This window comes from Acanthopagrus latus, chromosome 18 (genome assembly GCF_904848185.1).
Source record: "Acanthopagrus latus isolate v.2019 chromosome 18, fAcaLat1.1, whole genome shotgun sequence".
In the NCBI taxonomy this organism is placed as follows: Eukaryota; Metazoa; Chordata; class Actinopteri; order Spariformes; family Sparidae; genus Acanthopagrus; species Acanthopagrus latus.
In genome coordinates, this window is record NC_051056.1 from 9912375 (window position 1) to 9933506 (window position 21132).

A 21132-nucleotide genomic window follows, 5' to 3' on the forward strand; every position below is an offset into this window, starting at 1 on the left:
CACGATGTTGCCTTCAGCAGAGGGCATGGCACTCATTTTCAAACCCCACCAACCAGGATTTGTTGGCCTGGCTAATGAAACCAAAATCTTTGATTGTGGAACATTAAATTTATGTTTTGCACTTTGCTCAGGAACTATTGGTTTGGTGTTTCCAGGGGGTGTGCCACTGGTCTTCAAACCCCACCAACTTGGACTTGCTACTTGCTTACAAGTTGGCCTGGCAAATGAAACAGAAATCTTTGATCGTGGAACATTAAATTTGTGTTTTGTGCTTTGCTCAGGGACTTTTGGTGTGGCCTATCCAGCTCTGAATGTCTCTGTCTTGTCCAATACATTTGACTTTGAACAGGAAACACTTTGGGTGTTTTTGGCAGCTCTAAGACCAAGCTTAAAGTAGCCAAAGTGACCTTTAACCAACGATGAAGTTCAGGTTGTGTTAAAAAGTTTTGTGAAGGACGTTGAGAGAGAGTTCAAAATGACAATGAATGTTACAGTGCTTGATGTTTTATTTAGCAAGATAGGCATTGACAATAAAATTATGGAAAATATATATATATATATATGATATTCTGTGAATAGTCATGTTTCCCTGCCTCATCCATTTTATTTTGTAATAGCTAGGCAACTGACCGAAAATACACAATTGCTTCCTTTTTCATCACATACCCAGTGAACATTTATGTTTGCATTTTGTGTGGAAGGAGATTACTTCTGAAATGGTGCTAAAATGCTTGTCTGGACAGAGACATTATTTTAAGTGTTCTTTTAAGCAAGTGACAAGTGCCAAGAAAAGTACAATGCAATGAGGCTCAGCACAAGTTCAATTGGGAAGACTATGTTTCACCTGACAAGGGTGTTTCTTCATTAACTCTCTCTCCATTTAACCAACCAGATTCTGCTCAAACACATTTATGCCACCCCCTCTACCCCATCCTCCTCTAGCTCTTCATCCAGTGGCTATGTTCTACTTACCAGATCAACTCCCCCCATAGTCAGATCTCCAGGAACGTTCTTCCTCCATGACCACCACCAGTGTCTAGACTCCATCCAAGGGTTTCCTATTCTATGCACAGATTCACCCCCTCCCCAAATCTTACTTCATCAGAATGGAGTGCAAGTGCCAAGGACTGTCTCATTCTCTTTTGTAGACATGGCAATAAATGCCCATGTAGGTGTGGTCCAGGCCTGATTTGATTATCTTTTCTCCACACCTTAATTGTTTTGTCCTTCCCTCTACGTTTCGTCTTCTTCCCTCCTTCCAAAGCCCTTCTGCTCCTTCGTCACCTCCCAACTTTATCCATCCTTTAAGCAGGAGCATTATTGTGGCTTCTTCCATATTTCCTCCCCTAATTTTGTTTTCGCCCAGATACTCTCCCTCTGTGTTTCCCAGGCATATGGTGAAATCAACAGTAACTTAACACAACACATTCAGTCAAATTGCCCAAGGGTGACTGCTGTACACTGTAGAATTAGAATAGATAGAGAGGGTGCATTGTGGTTACACAAGTGCATATTCTCTTTAGGCTTTTGGCATAGTTGAAGCAGTACATGCCTATGACCCAGATTCGATAAGAAGTTCATTTGATCACCTTCCCCATGTGGCTTATGACCAGCAATAAGGTGACCACTGAAAATACTGTCTTTTAATTGGCTGGCAGGTGTGCATTACAATCAACTCCTGGGGCATCTTAATTTCAGGTCTGTCTTAACAATTTAACCTAGCCTTCTGTCATCACATCACACAGCAAAGAGGCACAGTAAATTTCACTGACTAGATATACATAGAACCCTTCAGTCATAAAAACCCTCCTAGATTATTTCTATGTTCTTTGGACTGTGCTGTTATCTCTCCACTTGTATTTGGTTTTTAGGGGAGCATATAATTTCTTACAAAGAGAGTTTTTGAATAAGAGAAAAAGCTCTCTGTGCAAAAGCACTAAATGTCAGGTTGCAAGCTTCTCAGCTTGTAGGCAGTAAAAGAATGAGGTTTGCAAGAAATGAAAATTCAGTCACCTACTGATGGGTCATCCACTCACCCCAATGCTGATGGTCGTAAGGGCACAGAGTCCAAAATGGAGGAAGCTAGCCAATCTTATTAGCTGTGCTGCAAATGTGATTTTTACTCAACCCTCTCATGGTGGAGTATTAAAGGATAACGTCACCAAAAAATTAAAACCTAGTCATTATCACATGCACTCCAACACGCGCTGTCAAACTGAGACATCTTCAAATTCTACATATACACGATAACCCAAGACCCTCCAAATAATTTATGTAGATTTGCTACTACTATTATATTTGAAAGTTAAATTGTTTGAGCTGAGCATCATGGCTTGGTAACTCTCTGACATACACTATATTACCAAAAGTATTCGCTCACCCATTCAAATGATCAGAATCAGGTGTTCTAATCACTTGGCCTGGCCCCAGGTGTATAAATTCAAGCACTCAGGCATGCAGACTGTGAAACAAGACATTTGTGAAAGAATGGGCCGCTCTCAGGAGCTCAGTGAATTCCAGCGTGGAACTGTCATAGGATGCCACTTGTGCAACAAATCCAGTCGTGAAATTTCCTCGCTCCTAAATATTCCACAGTCAACTGTCAGCTCTATTATAACAAAATGGAAGCGTTTGGGAACAACAGCAACTCAGCCACGAAGTGGTAGGCCACGTAAAGTGACGGAGAGGGGTCAGCGGATGCTGAAGCGCATAGTGCAAAGAGGTCGCCGACTTTCTGCACAGTCAATTGCTAGAGAGCTACAAACTTCATGTGACCTTCAGATTAGCCCAAGTACAGTACGCAGAGAGCTTCATGGAATGGGTTTCCATGGCCGAGCAGCTGCAGCCAAGCCACACATCACCAAGTGCAATGCAAGGCGTCGGATGCAATGGTGTAAAGCACGCCGTCACTGGCCTCTAGAGCAGTGGAGACGCGTTCTCTGGAGTGATGAATCACGCTTTTCCATCTGGCAATCTGATGGACGAGTCTGGGTTTGGAGGTTGCCAGGAGAACGGTACATTTCAGATTGCATTGTGCCAACTGTGAAATTTGGTGGAGGAGGAATTATGGTATGGGGTTGTTTTTCAGGAGCTGGGCTTGGCCCCTTAGTTCCAGTGAAAGGAACATTGAATGCTTCAGGATACCAAAACATTTTGGACAATTCCATGCTCCCAACCTTGTGGGAACAGTTTGGAGCGGGCCCCTTCCTCTTCCAACATGACTGTGCACCAGTGCACAAAGCAAGGTCCATAAAGACGTGGATGACAGAGTCTGGTGTGGATGAACTTGACTGGCCTGCACAGAGTCCTGACCTGAACCCGATAGAACACCTTTGGGATGAATTAGAGCGGAGACTGAGAGCCAGGCCTTCTCGACCAACATCAGTGTGTGACCTCACCAATGCGCTTTTGGAAGAATGGTCAAAAATTCCTATAAACACTCTCCTCAACCTTGTGGACAGTCTTCCCAGAAGAGTTGAAGCTGTAATAGCTGCAAAAGGTGGACCGACATCATATTGAATTCTATGAGTTAGGAATGGGATGGCACTTCAGTTCATAGAATGAGTAAAGGCAGGTGAGCGAATACTTTTGGTAATATAGTGTAGTTTGCAACAGCGAACATAGTCTGTGGTCCAGATTGACACATCCTGACAACTACCAACTGACTTGCCACGAAATTTGTATACACACTAATCACTTTGGTGAATCCTTTAATCCTTTTCCGCTAATTTCTCCAATACTCTGTTTTAAGACCAAATTCCTACAAAATAAACTCATCCTCATATCTTAATGATTGATTAGGTAGATTGCCAATGACTACATACACCACAGTTGCAGCATAGAGATGACGTGTGTACCTGACCTTTGTCATACAGTTGCAGTTTGGTTATGTTTAGACAAGAAAAATACTTGTTCATGTTAAGGAAAAAAAAAATGTTCTGGTTGAAGTAACAATGTTACTCATGTTACATTATGTATGTGATGGAACTTCACCATGTTAGTGAGTGAAAATAACTTTCACACTGGACATGAACAACAGTCTCCTGAATGAAAATGTGTTCTTTTTTTTGTTCAAGTTAGCAAGGACAACATTATTTGATTTGATTTGATTTTGTTTTATTACCACAACTCCATGAAGCAGCTGGACCCTTTGATAGTCCAGAACCTGACTACATCTGGGGAAAACACTATGATACCACTACTGTGAGCTTATATGATCACTGCACATGTAAGCAAACACAAGTAATTGTCCCTAGACAGCTCATTCCACTTGACAGTTCATCCATTCATCCCCAACCTCCTTCCTATATAGACTTTTCACTCTTCATACTACTTCTCCTAACTTCCTTCTTCACGGCGGTAATGTTTACTACAGTCATTAGAGGTTGCCGACTTTTCAGAACTGTACTTTGTGTATTAGGTAGTATCCTTACACTCCAAGTACAGCCTCAAATGTAAATGCCATGGCTGAAGTCTCTCAGTCTTGTTACCTTCATGAGGGGGTGAGCAGTTATGGTGTGAAACAGGTTTGGTGGTTGATACAGCAGTTCAAATAAATAATTGATAGAGACATGATCAGACAGAGATGAAGGATATGACAAAACTGATAGATCAGAAAGAGTTGTGCAACGAGCTGGGTCCAGATCAAAGGTGTTGGAGGCTCTTTTCATGTACAAATTGACAGAAGACACACGCTGATTACTGATGACATAGCCTCACCGAGGGGGTCAGATGCATTATTTAGATGAATATTATCTTTAATAATTTAAATGTCGGAAGTGGTGAAAGAGGCCTCAAACAAAATCAGAAGCCCTCTCAGAGGAATATAAACAGGTCAGCAGTAGTGTTACACATGCATAATGGCGGGAGAGCTTTTATGTAAAACACTTTAATTAAACATCTAGTTGGTTTAAAGGATGGTTGCTTTATTGCTTGTTATAGACTGTAAATAGATAAACTAGATTGATACAGAGACACAAACACCAAAATAGACTTGAGATTGACAATTTACATTTTCTTTATTTTCTTTAAAACTTGGAAAACATCTCTCTCTCAGCTCCAGTGCTTAAAGGCAAAAATAAGTGCTGGTACTCCTCTTATTCACATGTTAGCAAGAGGGTGTTGGGGGGCTGGCTGTTTAGAAGAGCATTTCTATGTGCTCGTCAGTTCTGCTCTTTTCTAATCACACATGGAGCTGATCAATATAATAACCTCATACATTTATAACCTACAGCCTGAGCTGAGGGCATGGTTTTCTCTGTTGAAACAGAACAGGTACCAAAAAACACTGCAGTGTGCACCCCACTACAGCCCAACTGGTTACCATGGGCACTGAGAGAAGACTTGCAGTGATTTGTTGCATGATATTGAGAAGACAGCTAGTGTGAAGCACTTGTACAAAAGAAAAAGTCATGATACACCAATGGGTAAAAGGTCAGTGTTGGCACTGTGTAATGATCAGTAATGGGCCACTTGAAGCATGATCTCTTGATGAAAATATGAAAGACACTTCTTTATTGTAGAGAATTACAGAGTTCAAGATTTATTTTACCCACGCGGCTTCCAAAATGTCTTACTCTGATGGTCATGATACATTAAATCTTAAAAACAGGATTTGTTTTTCGTGTGCACATCAACTGCATCCCCACATTTTTTAAACTGAGCATGGTGAAAATGTTGTTAAACTTGTGGCCTCAGACCATTTTAATGATGCTCACAGGGCTGCTTTTCCTGGCAGTGGTTATGTTTTTTGGCAAATTTTGCATTGCAATTTCACAGCCATGTTCTGAGCAATGCAGCCTAAATAATAAAAAACAAATAATAAATGTTTGTTTCTTTTTTTTTTTTTTTTTTGCTGTAATTAGTGTTATAACTACATATTCAGAGTATTCTCCTTTGAGTTCCAAAAATAATGATATTGATTTTCAGTAAATTAGAGCAATGTTTATGATTATATTTTTGCAAAATACTCTGTGAGCCACAGAATGAAAGACAGCCAACATAATACAAATAAATAAGTATTATATTCCTTTTTTTTCTTGTTCTTTTATTTGGTGTAGTTATACAGGCACATGTGAATATTCTGTACTACATATATTAAAAACTGTAAATAATCCAATAGAAGCAAGTATTGTATACGTGTATGTGAGAACAGATAAAGGCCACTCCCTAATAAAAGCTGGGATAAAACAAAACTTGAGGGTAAGTCAGAGTTGGAGAGAGGTGTTTAGAGTTTAGGGTTAGAACTGAGAACTGTTAGCAAAAATCAAAATCAAAAGTCATGACTGAATGTTTAACTTGTTTTTGACAATCTAGATAAGGCATCAGACTTTGACAACTCATCTCACAAGACTTCAGAGCAAGACTTGTCCTGATCTTATTATGTAATGAAAAGGTCTCTCTGTGTAACTGTCATTTCTGTAAAGCTGTTGCAGACTCCGAATACCAGACCACTTCCAAAACATTCGGTAGGTACAAGTCATTTGCTCACCAAAACCGGTAAATATAGGGCTCAGGTTTCAAAATATAAGGAATTTCCCTTTAACTCACCATCATCTGCATAAACAATGACAGCAAAAACAGTGAAATACCATTATTCAAAAGTATGATGTGTTATAGTCCAACAGGACCATGCTACAGAGCTTGCCTGCATCGATCTCCTTGATGTTGTTGGTTAGACAGAAAAACAGGTTTTAGTTGTGGGGTTTGGACTGAGATCTGACCGTAATTCATATAAGAATATCGAGGCTTGATTCATGAACAAGTTATTCCACAACCTTGACTGAACATGATTGGATTGGAATGGCAATGGCAAAGTACCAGCATGATGTCCGAGACAGATATAATGAGCACCTTGCATGGAGATTTCACATTCAAGGTTAAGGTTGAACTATACAAGTCACACATGTAATACACAGAATAGTAGAAAGCTGGGTTTCTTTTAAAGGTAGGAATATGTTCAACTCTTTTTCTTTCACACGGCATCATGTCAATACTGATCTTTGATTAGGTCGTTCATCATCAGCGCTGTATTGAAGAGTAATGAACTCAATCACTCGCCATTCTTGTTTTCTGTCTCTTCGTATTTCTATCTTTCTTTTTCTGGCTCTGACCCATCACGACCCCAAAGCAATTCTCAGAGGTTGGTTGTCACGTTAGATGGATGAAGCCATCAGCGGACAGCCTGTGGTGGAGAGGGGTGTTAGATATGACGGAGGTACAGGACGTCGAAGAGATCCAAACAAAACTCAGAATCCACAACTTGCCAAAAATAGAGGGTTTTCTCTTTTATCTGGCTGATCTTTTGTTGTGGTGTTAATTATACAGTTTCCCTCTGTGGGACCTCATATCATTTCTCACTCATCCTTTTGACTTGTGGTTTGCATCTGCGTTCACCTGTTTCTTCTCCCCACCCCTCACTTTTCAGTGTACACTCACAGGGGTCATGCTGCCATATTAGATGGATCGAGCCATCAGACGGCCTGCTGCGACTCCTCACTGGAGATGAGATGAAGGAGAGGTATTAGGACACGTCGTGGACTTAATGAAATGTAAACAGAAAATGGAGACAGACGAGCGTGTAAGAAATTGCGCACATTCATTTTGACTGCGATCGCAGCAGGAACGCTGGCTGTGCTTGTGTAGTCGGCACCGGAGCTACAACAGCAGACGTCCGTTGTTGTGATGCTGCTGTGTGTCTCTCTCTCTCTCGCTAATCCACCCTGACCCCAAACCCACTCTCACAGGTCAGCTGCCATTTTAGATGGATGGAGTCATCAGTTGCTCTGACCTTTTTAGGCCAAATTACTGACTACTGGCTGGCTGCTGGACTGCAGCTCTCAGCCTGTCTCTGTTTCCCTTTCTACCTCTGCTAAGCATTAAAGCATTGTATCCCCCTGCACTGTCTCTCAGATGGTTTGCTGTGTCTAATTTCTAGAAAGAACGGATGGTTAGAGTTTAAGGAACTAATGCATGTCTGACAGAAGGCAAACAGTTGCTATGGCACTGGCACTGTCAGCAGATGGTATGAATCTCCTGACAAACGTACCTACATGAACAGCCTGTCTGAATGGAGCCCATCAGTTAGATTTGTTTTACTAAACCACATCAGAGGCTTACACCACTTGTAGTACATGTATACACAAGCTTAGTGATATGACATTTGGAAAAAAAAAACAAAACAGAAAAAAACCTCACAACCCAGGTACTGAAGATAATCCACAACAGTGGTGCTGCCAAATTGCAGAAAGTGCCAATTTCTGCATAATGTTGCATACAAATTAAAATAACAAAAATAAAACACGTAACTTTAAAATCTTTTTAAAAAAAATGACTGATACCATTCGTCTAGAAAAAGTTATTTGACATATAAAGCGAGTTTTAAGAAGAGCCTTAAAGCGGCGAGGTTTGGAACCATTAGCAGGGCCCTGCCAGAGAGGATCAATGACAAGAGCCAGACCATTCAAATATTAAGAAAAAAAAAAAAAAAAACGAGCAGCAAAGTCTTACAGTCCATTTTAAAACTCATAGGTAATCACCAAGGTTTAATATGGTTGCTTCTTTTTGTAAGTGTAAAAAGCCTGTTCCCAGCATTTTGGATCAACTGTATCCTATAGATATTATTCATGTTAATTCTAGAATAAAGCGCGTTGCAATTATTTCGTCTTAGTCATAGTTGACCTTTGCCTAGTATGCAGAGCAGAAGAATGACCTCATCACAGTTAGCTTCCTCAGTTGTGCACAGCACGCCTGCACCACTTCACTCACCTGGGTATCAAAGGACAGCTCTGAGTCAAAGATAACACCAAGGTTGCTGGCATCTTTTCAAGCATTATTGAATAAAGCTAGAGGAGAGATAATTAATGCTGCCAGAACTAAGGCCACAAGGGGTGATCATAATTACATCTGATTTGGAAAAAATTTAGTCTCCAGACATTTCTAGATATCCAACTGTTTAATTTCAGTGAGGCAGGAGACAATATAGGTTGCATTTAATGTGCCAGGATTTAATGGGACATACAACTGGGCATCATCTGTGCTGTAAACAATTTATTGTATACGCCAAGACAAGGCATACACATTAAATTGTAATGTATACAAGACTGTAACCCTACCGACCAGGGATAATTCCAAAAAAATAAAGGGGCAGACAAGCCTCCTCTCATGGATCCACTTGGCATATCCACGTATTACAGAGAAGTACCTGTTTGATAGATGGGAGATTAACAAGTGTAGTGCCACATAATTGATTCCATGCTTTTAACCCCAAGCTGAGTAGTTTCAATATCCAAAAGAAGGCAGGTATCTCTATGGCCAACATCACCAAAATGGAAACTCACACCAAAATCATCTAGATAGATTAACAGCACAACTGATAAGAACATTGTTCCCAGACAGAGGATTGATATATGACACTACAATTTATTCCAGTTTTATCATTGTGGGGAGATAAAAAACAAAAAAACAAAAAAACAAACCAAGTTTTTTTCATCTTTGTTTTCATCACTTAAGAACAAGAAAAAGGGAAGAACAGAGCAAGTCTGAAGGTTTTTTTAACACATCTAACTTGACAGCAACACAAAAACCACTGATGTGTGTGTTGATCCCTATTTGTCTTTGGTTCGTTGAATGTGTTGAAAACAAGAAAAGAGAGCATCCATGTGAAGTTCTTTAAAGTTATACAATAAACCTTGTGTCTGTAGGGGATTAGACGGAAACCTGAGCAGGCTGATCTCATCATCACGTATACATGTAACAAGACCTCTGATCTGCTTTTTGCATTAGATGAAGATAAATCATGAAAAAGGCTTCAGAGGGAGAGTCATCTCTGTGACAGCCGAGAGTGATGAAAGGAGGGCTCAACACACGCAGCGATGCATCGTGATATGAACAACCATCCAACATCTGGTAAAACTGAAATGAGCACAAAGTAACATGTAGAAGTCTCATTAAGTAATGTCCTGAAACTAAATATTTATCTTTTTTTCTAAAATTAAAACAAGTTTGCTTTGTGATGAAAAAAAGTGTGCCCCCATTACAAAGTCAGCTCTCATACACAAACCTTGAACAAAAACCTCAGAAGGCAGCCTATTGTCACGTGTACAGTTAGAATAAAAACCTGAAGCTTTCAAAATATGGTTGTGGGCAGAGGTGACATCTAATTACTGACCTGTGACATGTTCATGTTCTATGTAAATGAGTTGTGCTGCAAAGCCCAAATACAGGTTTTTGTTTATGGAACGGCGTTTGCAGCCAGAGCTGGAGAAGAACAAGCTAATTAGTTATAATTTGGAGGCCTCTTGTGAAAGGGACATATGTTAAAACTATTTAAAGCTGCTTGTCCTTGTGTGAAAAATATATATGCTGAACATATATTTATGCCAGAATCTATTCAAACCCTTTTAAGTTACATACTTACATATTCTACTACTCTCATACACATCATACATTGCTACATATTTCAAGCGCAGGCATTGTTGTTGTTTTACAGTTAATATTTAAGCCATAATGTGTTAACCCATTTCGCTTGAAGGACAGGTCATTAATAACCTTTTTCTGAGACAAGAAAATCATTTTTGGATACCAGTCTAAAAATATGACATATTTCTTACTTCTATAAGTTCAGGTTCAGGTTACTTTATTTAATAGGTGGAGGAGGGCTTGTCTTGACAAACATTTCACATCTTACAAACAGCACTGACAAACATGATACAAATATTCCATTAACAACAACTTAAGAAAGAAATAATTTAAAAAAAAAGCACTAGAATAAATAAGGTAAAACTCCAGTATGAAATTAAATAAATAAATATACTGTGATCCAGTAATGCCTGTGCAAATGTTGCTATGACTACTGAGTGATGGCTACTTGAACAAAGCTGTTTTTATACCTCTTTGTTCTACACCTTTGGACTATAAAGCTCCATCCAGAGGGAGAAAGCTATAAAAATGTGTATTTTTGGAGCTTGGCATTATTGTGTAGATACTAACTAGGTAAAGTCTAAAATCTGACATGTGTGGGTGTGTGTGCTAAAGAAGGCAGAATGATAATGTATGGAGGTTTAATGTGACCGCAGTGACATGGAATGAGCAGGAGACTTTTTTTAAGACTGAAGTTAAACACGCTGTCTGGAAGTTAAACTCACTGATCAGCAGGACTCAAAGGAGATGACGTTCGAAACAGTCAGTCCTTGATAGCTTGTTCTCACACTTTGTATTTACTTTCACTCTTTTGTCTTATCTGTCTCTGCTGTCCAGAAATGATTTTCTTTAATACTGCAGCTCTTTGAGGTGCCACCCTTTCCTTTAACAAAGGCCAATGGTCGGATGCCACCTTAGTGAGGGGGAAAAGCTGCCTGCATATGAAATCTGACAGCCAGTTGGGAATATTACTCAAACCTCTGAGGCATGCACCTTTCAAATGAAACCGCAGAGAGTTGCTGTGAGAAAGGGAAAGGTGGGAGGGAGAGCAAGAGAGGGGAGAGTTTATGATGCGTTAAAAAGATCCAAAGCACAGTATCCATTTATTCTTATCAAGCGACAAAATTCCCATTGCCTTTTTGTTCTGTCAACCTCCTCCTCCCACTATCGCCTTACAAATCTGTTTTCTGTCTGTCTTCCTTTCTTTTTAAGAAAAAAAAAAAAAAAATCAGTCTCAATCTCAAAACAAAAACTGGCTCTACAGGGCAAGATGTATTTGTGGCTAACACTGCTTAGCAACATGGCTGTCGCTAGCGGTGATGACGGTAATACCACAGGGAGACAATACAAGGGATGAAAGTTAAAAAGTTGTCTCTGTCTGCTTTATATTCAATGATGGGTTTCAAAATCAGTGCAATGCCAAATTTCGGATTTGGGTAGTAGGATTTTATGTTGGCTGCCTGCAGATTATCTTACTCTGGTGATTTGTAGTTTTTTGAAGTCTAAAGTGGGTCTAAAGCTGCCAGCATATGCCAATAGCTACGGAAACATCCTCCACCATTGTTGTCATGCAAGCCAAATTTTGGAGGGCACAATTAGAGTGGGGCCACAGGCATGCTTTCTCAGAAAAAAAAAAAAAAAAAAACAAAGCAAAAAAAAATCCTGATGAAATTTGACATATTGAAAGACTTTTGGGGAAATACTTTAGTTCAATAATGTCCACTTTATGTGACAGCAGACCCCTGCTGGCCTGCGCGGTTACCTCTTGTACATGCGTTATGACGTTGTTTGCATCCACTAAACTTAAAGTATGACATGGCTTCAAATTTCAAGTGAGGACCTGATCCACAGCACTGTCTACCACACCCTTTCTCCCAGGACGGTGACAAGCATCAGCTTGAAGGCCTTGACAGACAAGGGCTCACCTTGTGCAATTTGTCAGACTGATGTTGAAACATGCAAAGCTGCGCAAAGCGGTTCCAGGCCGTCTTGCAGGAGATGTAGGAGACTATGGGGGCTTTGTTGGTGGACCAGTAGTTGACAGGTGCTGGCAGCTTGTGGATTCCCATGAGGATGTTAACACTTATGAATGCTTTCATTTCTTCCATGCATTACTCAGGCCATGAGGCAGGATTTGCTACTGACAAATTTGTACAGAAGACCAAAATCACTGAAAAGCACAAACCAACAAGTTACAGAAATAATCTAAGAACATCCCCCAGGGGTTGTCTGAGGGCCAGGCTCAGTGGTGCACGGCTGAATATTAGAATTTGGGAGCTCTGATCTCTAAGAATAAGTGGGTTGAGCAGGTAACTGCCCCCTGGGGACCTCTCCTTATACCTCTGCCCTGGTAGTTTGGTAGAGCATACAGAGACGGCTGCTGGACCACCCTGCTGCTGTTCCACCACTCAGCTTGTTGGCTCTACCTAACGGGCCAAGAGAAGCTGCAGCTGTGACAGCCATAGTGTCTGAGTGTTTACCAGGGCAACTGCAAGGGGGGTCATGATAGACTCACTGCAATTTCTTCAGTCTCTTGAAGATATGAGTCTAAGTCATCATCAGTGTGTGTATATGAAGTCTGTTTCATTCTTGTCATTCATCACACAGACTCCGACGTAAGCTATGTTAGCTGGCATTAGCTAATGTTAGAACTTGTCCCAGCAGACAAAAAGACCACAATAGAATGAGTTAAAAATTAACTTTAATCCAGTCTATACTAAAGAACAGCAACAGAGAGAAACAGGCTTCACATAGGAAAATACTAACATTGTACAAATCCTGTCACTGAAAAATGATGCAATCTTTCAAAACATTGCCATTGAAAATCTCAACAAAACCCCCAAAAATATTTTTAGAAAATGAAATAATTTTCAATGTCTGTGATTTTTGATTCAATGCAATTATTTTCAGTGCCAAATATGCATTTCCATGCAATTATAAATGTTTCACATACGAGTTTCAATGCCGATGTGTCCTTTGTTAGTTCAGGTTTTCAGTGACAAATTTTATTTTCAATGCCATTGGTCACTGTCACTGTTCTGGCCCCATAAACAGACCTTCACCTTGCAGGATCATGTCTGCATTCAAATGGGTTCAAGGCATCATTTCAGGGTTTGTGCTCTATAAAGGTTTTTATTCTTTAAGCAATACAGCATTCAGTTGTTGTTGTTTTTTTTTTTGCTGAGATTTGAATGTGTGTTGTATTTCAATGCAAGGGTGCATAGTAAAAGTCCTTCATATGTGATATGCAATTTAAAACATGTCAACATTATTGCCTCTTTGAGTTTCCATGTGGACATTACTATTTGTGATTCTTCAGTTTGAGTGCCTACATGAATATACATCCATACTAACTGATCAATGCCCATGTGCTCGCTTGTATATGCATCCTTGTCTCTGAGGGAGTGTGTTTTCCTGATGGATTGTGTGTGTGTGTTTCAACGTGAACACGGCTGCTTGAGATATATCAGCGTGAGCCACCTGTTCTTGGAGCACTGTGGCAAGTGAGAGGTCTGGATCAGCCCACATCCTGTAGAGTTGACACCTGTCAGCCTGTCAGCCCGTCTGCTTAACTGTCCTGTCCTGCATTGGACAGCAGCTTCCAGCTCTGATAACCTACAGACCATGTCTAACACTGACAGCTCCACTGCCTTACTCTGGAACGTTGGAGGGAGACACAGACCACAGAAGACATAGAAAAGCAGCATGGGGCTCAATAGATGCCTCATGTGATTTGGTGTTCTGTTGTGTTACAGTGAAATTCATTGTTAAGAGATGAAGAAAAACTGGCGTTGAGCTGCAGATTATTTCATTTTTTTCGCTTTTTGCTATATTCAAACAAAATCTGCCAGTGAGGCATCGGATTGTTTTTGTACTTTAGAACATAACATGTAAGCTGCAATATGATCAGAAAATACCTTTTTTCTTTTTGATCCACTGCATACAGTAGGTCCATGTTAGCATCCCAAGCCAGTCACATCTGCTCACATATAGACAAACAAAACAAAAAACAAATGATAATTCTGACATTGCCTTTCTTTACATGCTCTGTGGTAATTGCAAACGTATTGACACTGTCCCTATTACTCTTCAAAAACTGCTTTGGGATGGTGTCCAACCCATCCTACAGTCATTATTTAATGAGTTGGGAATGAGACTCAAAACTTTTCTTACAAAAAGGACCTTCATGTGTGCTGAAGTAGCTCATCACATGACATGGCTATGCTACCTTTGAGCGAAATAGTAAACTGCTTCGATTTACCTTCCTCTTTATTTTGAAAGAGTAACAGCCAATAGGGACACTAGACCAAATAGAGTAACTCACTCACTGACTTTAATGGAGCCTGCTGCCAATACATTCGGCCAGAAAACAAAGCAGACCACACTATGATATTTAACAACCGTACACTATCTTTGACAATATGTAAAAAACAATAAAAAAAAACATGAACAGCATCTCTCTGAAATTTGGCTGAGGCCCTCAACCACTTCAAGTTTCTATAGGGCCTCCTCCAAGTGGGCTTTGGGAGCCCTCAGCTACCCCTCCCACTTTTTTTTCAAATCCTGCAGCACCTGGATGTCCAGGGCTCAATACTGAATGATTTGCATTATGTAGCTATGGCCAGCACAGCAGCATCAAATCATGCATACTGGAAATCAAACAAAGAATGTACAAATGAATCATAAAATCATGTGACATAAAGCACTTCAGACAAGCGTATATTGAAACATGGGACAAAACACATCCAGCAATTAAAACAGATATTTTAGGTTTAGAAGAGGATAGTTTCTATTGTAGATGCCCTGAGGGAGTAATGTCAAAATCTATTTAACACAAGAGTCCCCTTCAGTTTGAGTTAATCAGTATCATATCATATCTATGGCACTTATTGTCTTCTTAGTACTTATAAAGCAGCTTATAATTAGAGCTTATAAAGCTTATAAAGTGCTACCTGTGATAGCCAGTAATGGTTTCATTTTGTGAATCTCTATGTGTGTGTGTGTGTGTATGTGTGTGTGTGTGCATGTGTGCATGCGTGCGTGCATGCATGCATGTGTGTGTGTGTGTGTATGTGCACATGTGTGTTTGTCACCTAGGGCTGTACAATCAATCGTAATGTAATCCAAATTGCAATGTGGTTTAGTGCAATATCCAGCTTACATGAAGCTGCAAGTTTGTTGATAGAAATAAACTGTGTAACAATCAACATTTTAATCAAGTAATGTATCGCTACAGATATGCCCTGGCCAACAAATGTTAGTACTATTAATTGAATCTCATCGCAATATTTCTACATGAGTGTTATCATGTTAAAATGTGACTTTTGGTTTGATCTGATTGCAAGAAAAATATAGACTGTGGAACATTCGCAAATGTTTCTTAAAGTTTTCAATAAACCTACTTTCTGATAAGGATAAACATTGGGAATAACATTCTGGTAGGCCTAAAAGTACAGTAGAATGTTTGTGCAAAAGGCAGAAATAATGTTTTCTGTGCCCCCTGTCAGACTTGATGAAAATGTGAGCATAAAGTAATACTCTCTCATATTGCTCAATGTTCTGTTCCACCTCATCAGATGAATGCAGCATAAACACCATAAAATTTGATGTGTTTAAAAGTCAGTAGGCCTGCTGCACTGCCTTCACATTGGCATCATTTGTTCACCACTCATGGAGCTTGGATGGTGAACAACTCAGGACACAATAAATCAACAACAAGCAACATTCAAAGTAATATCAAACACATTCTTACATGGACCTTTTGTTTAATTGCAATGGCAAAAAAAGGACAATTTAAAAGATGATCTTTTTTTGGATATTGTTCTGCGATACAAGTACCAAAACTGCTGATTCTGGTAGCTCACTGAACCCCCTTGTGTAAAAAATGCATGTATGTATTTTCTGTATTTTTCTAATAACACAGAACTAAAAATATACTGCAATCCCTTGCTCCATAACAGAGTAAAGAGGAGACATAATTAAACTTTTATCTTCAATAATACATATTTTTTAAGCTTTTATGGAGCTCAGGATTTATCAGGACGACTGCTGCTTTACTCTTAACCATTAACTGTATGAACCTGAAGTGTGTGTGTGCGACCTATGGATGCGTAGAAGGTCAGAGAACATTAATTAACATTCGATCCTGAGTCATACTTTGAGTAAATCTGCGTTAGTGTTGTATAGTTACCTTGGAAACAATGGGATTAGATAAACATTGTTATACACCATAATATGTTGTGTTACTCTGGAAACTTTATTCAACATGAGGAAGTAAAGGTCATAGCCAGTGTAAAATAACATGATGCAGTGGGGTTTCCTCTTGTCCTGACCAGTTTTTCTTAATCCCCAGCCTCCCCAGGATATTGGTAAGCAGAGGTGAAATTGTCTCTTTTTAGCCAGGCCAATAGCAATCCTGTCTCTATTCCACAGAACACTGAATACATTTCACTTAATTTCCTGCTGACATTAGCCGGAGGATTTAATTCAAGTGATATAGTACACCAACATTATGTGGGAAACCCTGCAAAGAACTGACAGATGGACACTGGCGTGGGACCATTAATTGCTTTACATTAGCAGCGTCAGTGATGACGCAGCAACAGCTGTTTAAGAAGCTTTAAATGGAGCTTGAATATGTAGATTAGACAGACTCGCTTGCATAAACATCTTGATATTTATATTTGCATTCAATTTTGGTTCTTATAAAACCAGTAAATTGGACACTAAACACAAATTGAGCAAGTTCAGAGACTTCTTATTTCATCTGTGCAGAAAAAAGTTTAAAGGAGAAATCTCTGTGAGTGTTTGGCTCAAATGCACGTCATGACAGCGTGAGTGATGTGCCTACACTGGCGTCATGCATCATCCACAGACAGCAAGATTTAGGTGATTTACTGTGTGTGTGTGTGTGTGTTCAAAAACCACACCTGCTCACAGATTAGCTGTCATGACCACACACACACACACACACACACACATACCTGTACTACAGCTTTCTGCTTTTACAGTAAACACACACACACACACACACACACACACACACACACACTTCAAACACTCATGCAAACTTTCAATGATAAGATAAAGACATATCCCCTGATGTGATCACACGCAGGACTCTTATTTGTCTTGAGACATATTCATATCAAGTTTGGTTTTCAAATAGCTTTTTTAAAAAGTCAAAACTGTTAAATGTGGTTAGGATCACTGGGGCTTCAAGCATGGCATCTGATGTTTGACCATTCATAAACATAATTTTCATTTCAGTAGAAGCTTTTAGGGCATGACCAGAGTAATGTGTTTTACAGGCTGGCTACACTGAACACTGGCTAAATCAGGCGTGAGAGCAACAATACAGTTGTGCGTATGTGCCATGGAGATCTGCTCTACAAGAAAGAGGTATAGACAGGGATTAACTTTGCTTCACTAGCCCAAAATATAAGCACATACTGAAGGAATGTTCGGCTATCTTTACAAATATAAGTTAAAGATGCAATATGCAGGAATTTTTAGCATGCAAACCATTCAGTCTCGGTCCAAAGACCCTTTACTATTGGTGTAAATGCCAGCTAACGGCAGCTACAGTTAGCAGTCACTCTGGTGATATGCTGCCCCCTACTTGTTTTGAGTCTGAATTCATCAGAAGGCCAATTCTTACATATTGCACCTGTAAGTCGAACTGCATATATTGAAATGTATTGATACTGATATTTGATTGATCTCATACCTCTGTGCTTATGTCAGTCAATTAAAGATACATATTTAATTACCTTAGTTTAGTATAAAGACAAGATAACAGCCACCCAGGCTCTGTCCCAAGAAAAAAGTTGCATATACAATTTCCCAGAAAACCATAATTTGTTATTATTGTCTTTTTTGCACCTGGTTCTGCATACAAAAATGTTAATTGGTGCTTTAGAGGTGCTGGTAGGCAAGTTTTGTTGCCTTTGGACAGAGTCAGACCAGCTATTTGCAGTTATGCTGATCTAAGCAACAGGCTGCTTCATATTGTATATATTCCTACTGTAGATTCATATTTCCAGGGTAGAGAGTGATATCAACATTCTCAAAACTAGCTCTTTCTGGAGACATTTTTGGAAATATGCCTCTTTGCTGCATATTCTCTAAAATTATAGCAGAGAGGCTTGACAACATTTTCCTTGGGCTCCAGTGATTTAAATATTGTTCTATTCTGCATCCTTCTTCATCTGGCTATGTTCTCTCAAAGGAGCAGCGGGATTTATAATAATTCACTGAACTTGGGTGCAATGTTAGCACCCTCTTAGCCCAGAACAGGGCTAAAATAATAGGCGGGTTTAATATTAAAGCAAATTACTGCCCCTGTAGTTTGTCATTCAGTACTGGCTGCTTTGGTCTTCATTTGCCTCTGAGCCTGTCTTGGCGGCACCCTGCCAACAGAATGAGCTAACATTATTGGTGTGCAAATGGTTGATTTGTGCCAGCCACTTCTACCTTGTTATGGGGGAATTGTCTTGCAGGAGCGCTAGACAAAATGGTACCCACTGGACCAGTTCCAATAAGATCTTAAATCCATTCTGCACTGATTGTCAGCCAAGGTGAAAGAAGAATTTACTTTCAAATTTTGGGCACTTACCCATTTATTCCGAGCAGACCTGGGGAGTGATGAAAGCATCTACACATGCCACAACCATGCCCTTCAGTTTGGCTTAAGGCCATGTGGTTTCAATGTCAGGGAATGGAGACTGACAGGTTGGATGAAAATCAAATGGTAGATTGAAAAGGTGCACTTTTGATACCAACGCTATTCTCACGAAAGATGGATAGACTTTTCATTGAAATATAGTAAAGAAATGTGTTTGATGGAAACTTTCATTAAATTCAATTATTTTATACTGTGATATTTTTCTTGTTTCCATACTCATATTTAACAAGATGTCTGTGGTTTCAGTGCTTTCAGTGCCCTGCAGTCCATGTTCAAAGCTGACTGAGCAAAGGCCCATTGACTTTGCCTATCTGAAGTTTTTGCTTTTTTATTATTATTCTATTTTTTATTTTGTGTCTGCTGTCAGAAGTTGTAATGAACATGCACGATGATGACAATTAATAAATAATAAAAAAAAAAAAGTGATGAAGATGTGTCTCTACGGTAGAATAATGTGACTGTAAGTCCATTCACATGTAAATTATAGTCTAGTTGTGGCCAATAATCAGATTCAGGTTTGTTGTGCAGGTCCTTTGGAGATGCATGATTGTTTCAGTGGATCAGAGCATTGTCTAATAAATTAGGTAAGATACCAGAAATTTGAGTATTTCTCTCCGGTGGTCAACATCGCACTCCATCTGTCTGTGATAATGCTGCTGTGTTCTTCCAACACATCCTCCAACCTCAATAACTGAAAAGGTAAATGGTCAGCGTCTCCAAAAACAGCATATATCACCCTCCAACAAACAACATCGCCATTGTAGCATTAGAACAATAGATGTACCGAGCCCTCACCATACGGTTGCAGTTTGGTTAGGTTTGGCTTATAAAATTACTTAGTTAGGTTTACAAAAGTTTATGGTAAAGATACAAATTACTATGTTACTTATGTTCATCCTAATGTTACCTATGTTAGGAAGAGACATATCACAGTAGGTTATGTATAAGATTGCTCTATGTTAGTATGTTTAAAGAACTCACTGTTGATATCTGATTTCACACTCGCAGTGGTCCACTGAATAAAAGTCCTTTGCTGGTTTAGACCCTCTCCATATGCTACAGTGTTTTCCCATGAGTTTTCTTGTCTTTTTTCCTTCCTTTACTCTCCTGTGCTCCTGTTTGTTTTTCTGTGAATATGCTGCGGGCTCCCTTCCCCTCCACCACTGGGTCCCAGCTTTGCTCACCTGCCTACATTCAAATTTCCATTTGCTCCAGTTTGCTCAACTGCATCCCATCAGCTCATCTATAATCATGTGTTTTAAGAGAAAAAAGATTACATCCATTCTTGATGACGAGGGCACAGCTGGATCTGCTACTTAAAAAAAAAAAAAAACTGTCCACCCCAAAAGCACTGTGCGCTAGGTCTGGGCATGCTATTGATGGCCGCCATGTCCACTTCATGACCTTTTCAGGGCATGGCTGCCAGGATTTCCTCAACAGAAAGCTACTTTTGCTGGGTGTCCTGGCTCTGCACTGTTTTAAAGTAAGCAACATCCTTGAGTATGTTGAGAATGCGAGGGACATTGATATAGTCCCACCACATCCTGGAAGGGGGGAATAAAGCATAATGCATAAAGCATACATGATCAGTGAGACAGACCAGCAAGGCTGCTCTCAGCTCCATGTGCACACCCGTCGAATTACAAGAACCTGACTACTTGTAGGCCAGGGAAATACGAAGTCCTGGGGCACAGGCCAATGTACAATATGATAAGCCATGTGCCTGAAGCCCCTTTTTGTTTTCATTATGTTGTAGCAGTCCCATTGTGCAGTACTGGCCATCTTTTTTTTTTTTTTTTTTTTTTTTTTATTCTAGCTGAATTTAAAAATCCCTCTGGATTGATTGCTGCACCTGTGTGTGGAATAGAGACTGACTCCTAATTAATTAATGAGTGAAAGCAGCGTGGGGCATTCCCCTCCCAGATCATCAGGGTGAGACGACACCCTTTTTTGAAAGATTAAGAGAGGTGGTCAGTCTGATTGTCATTCACTGCAGCCCTCATTCAGACATTGTCAGGTATATAGTG

At 39.8% G+C, this 21132-nt stretch overlaps 1 long non-coding RNA gene across 1 annotated transcript in view; it reads right to left on the minus strand.

Annotated features, from left to right (window-relative positions):
- Nucleotides 1-13757: 13757 nt before the first annotated feature.
- LOC119007622 overlaps nt 13758-21132 on the minus strand; it is a 25829-nt gene continuing 18454 nt past the window's right edge. Inside the window, exons 4-5 of the long non-coding RNA XR_005071180.1 lie at nt 14337-14398; nt 13758-14075 (exon numbers count right to left, since the gene is read on the minus strand). This is a non-coding gene — a long non-coding RNA (uncharacterized LOC119007622). The remainder of the gene's footprint in view (nt 14076-14336; nt 14399-21132) is intronic.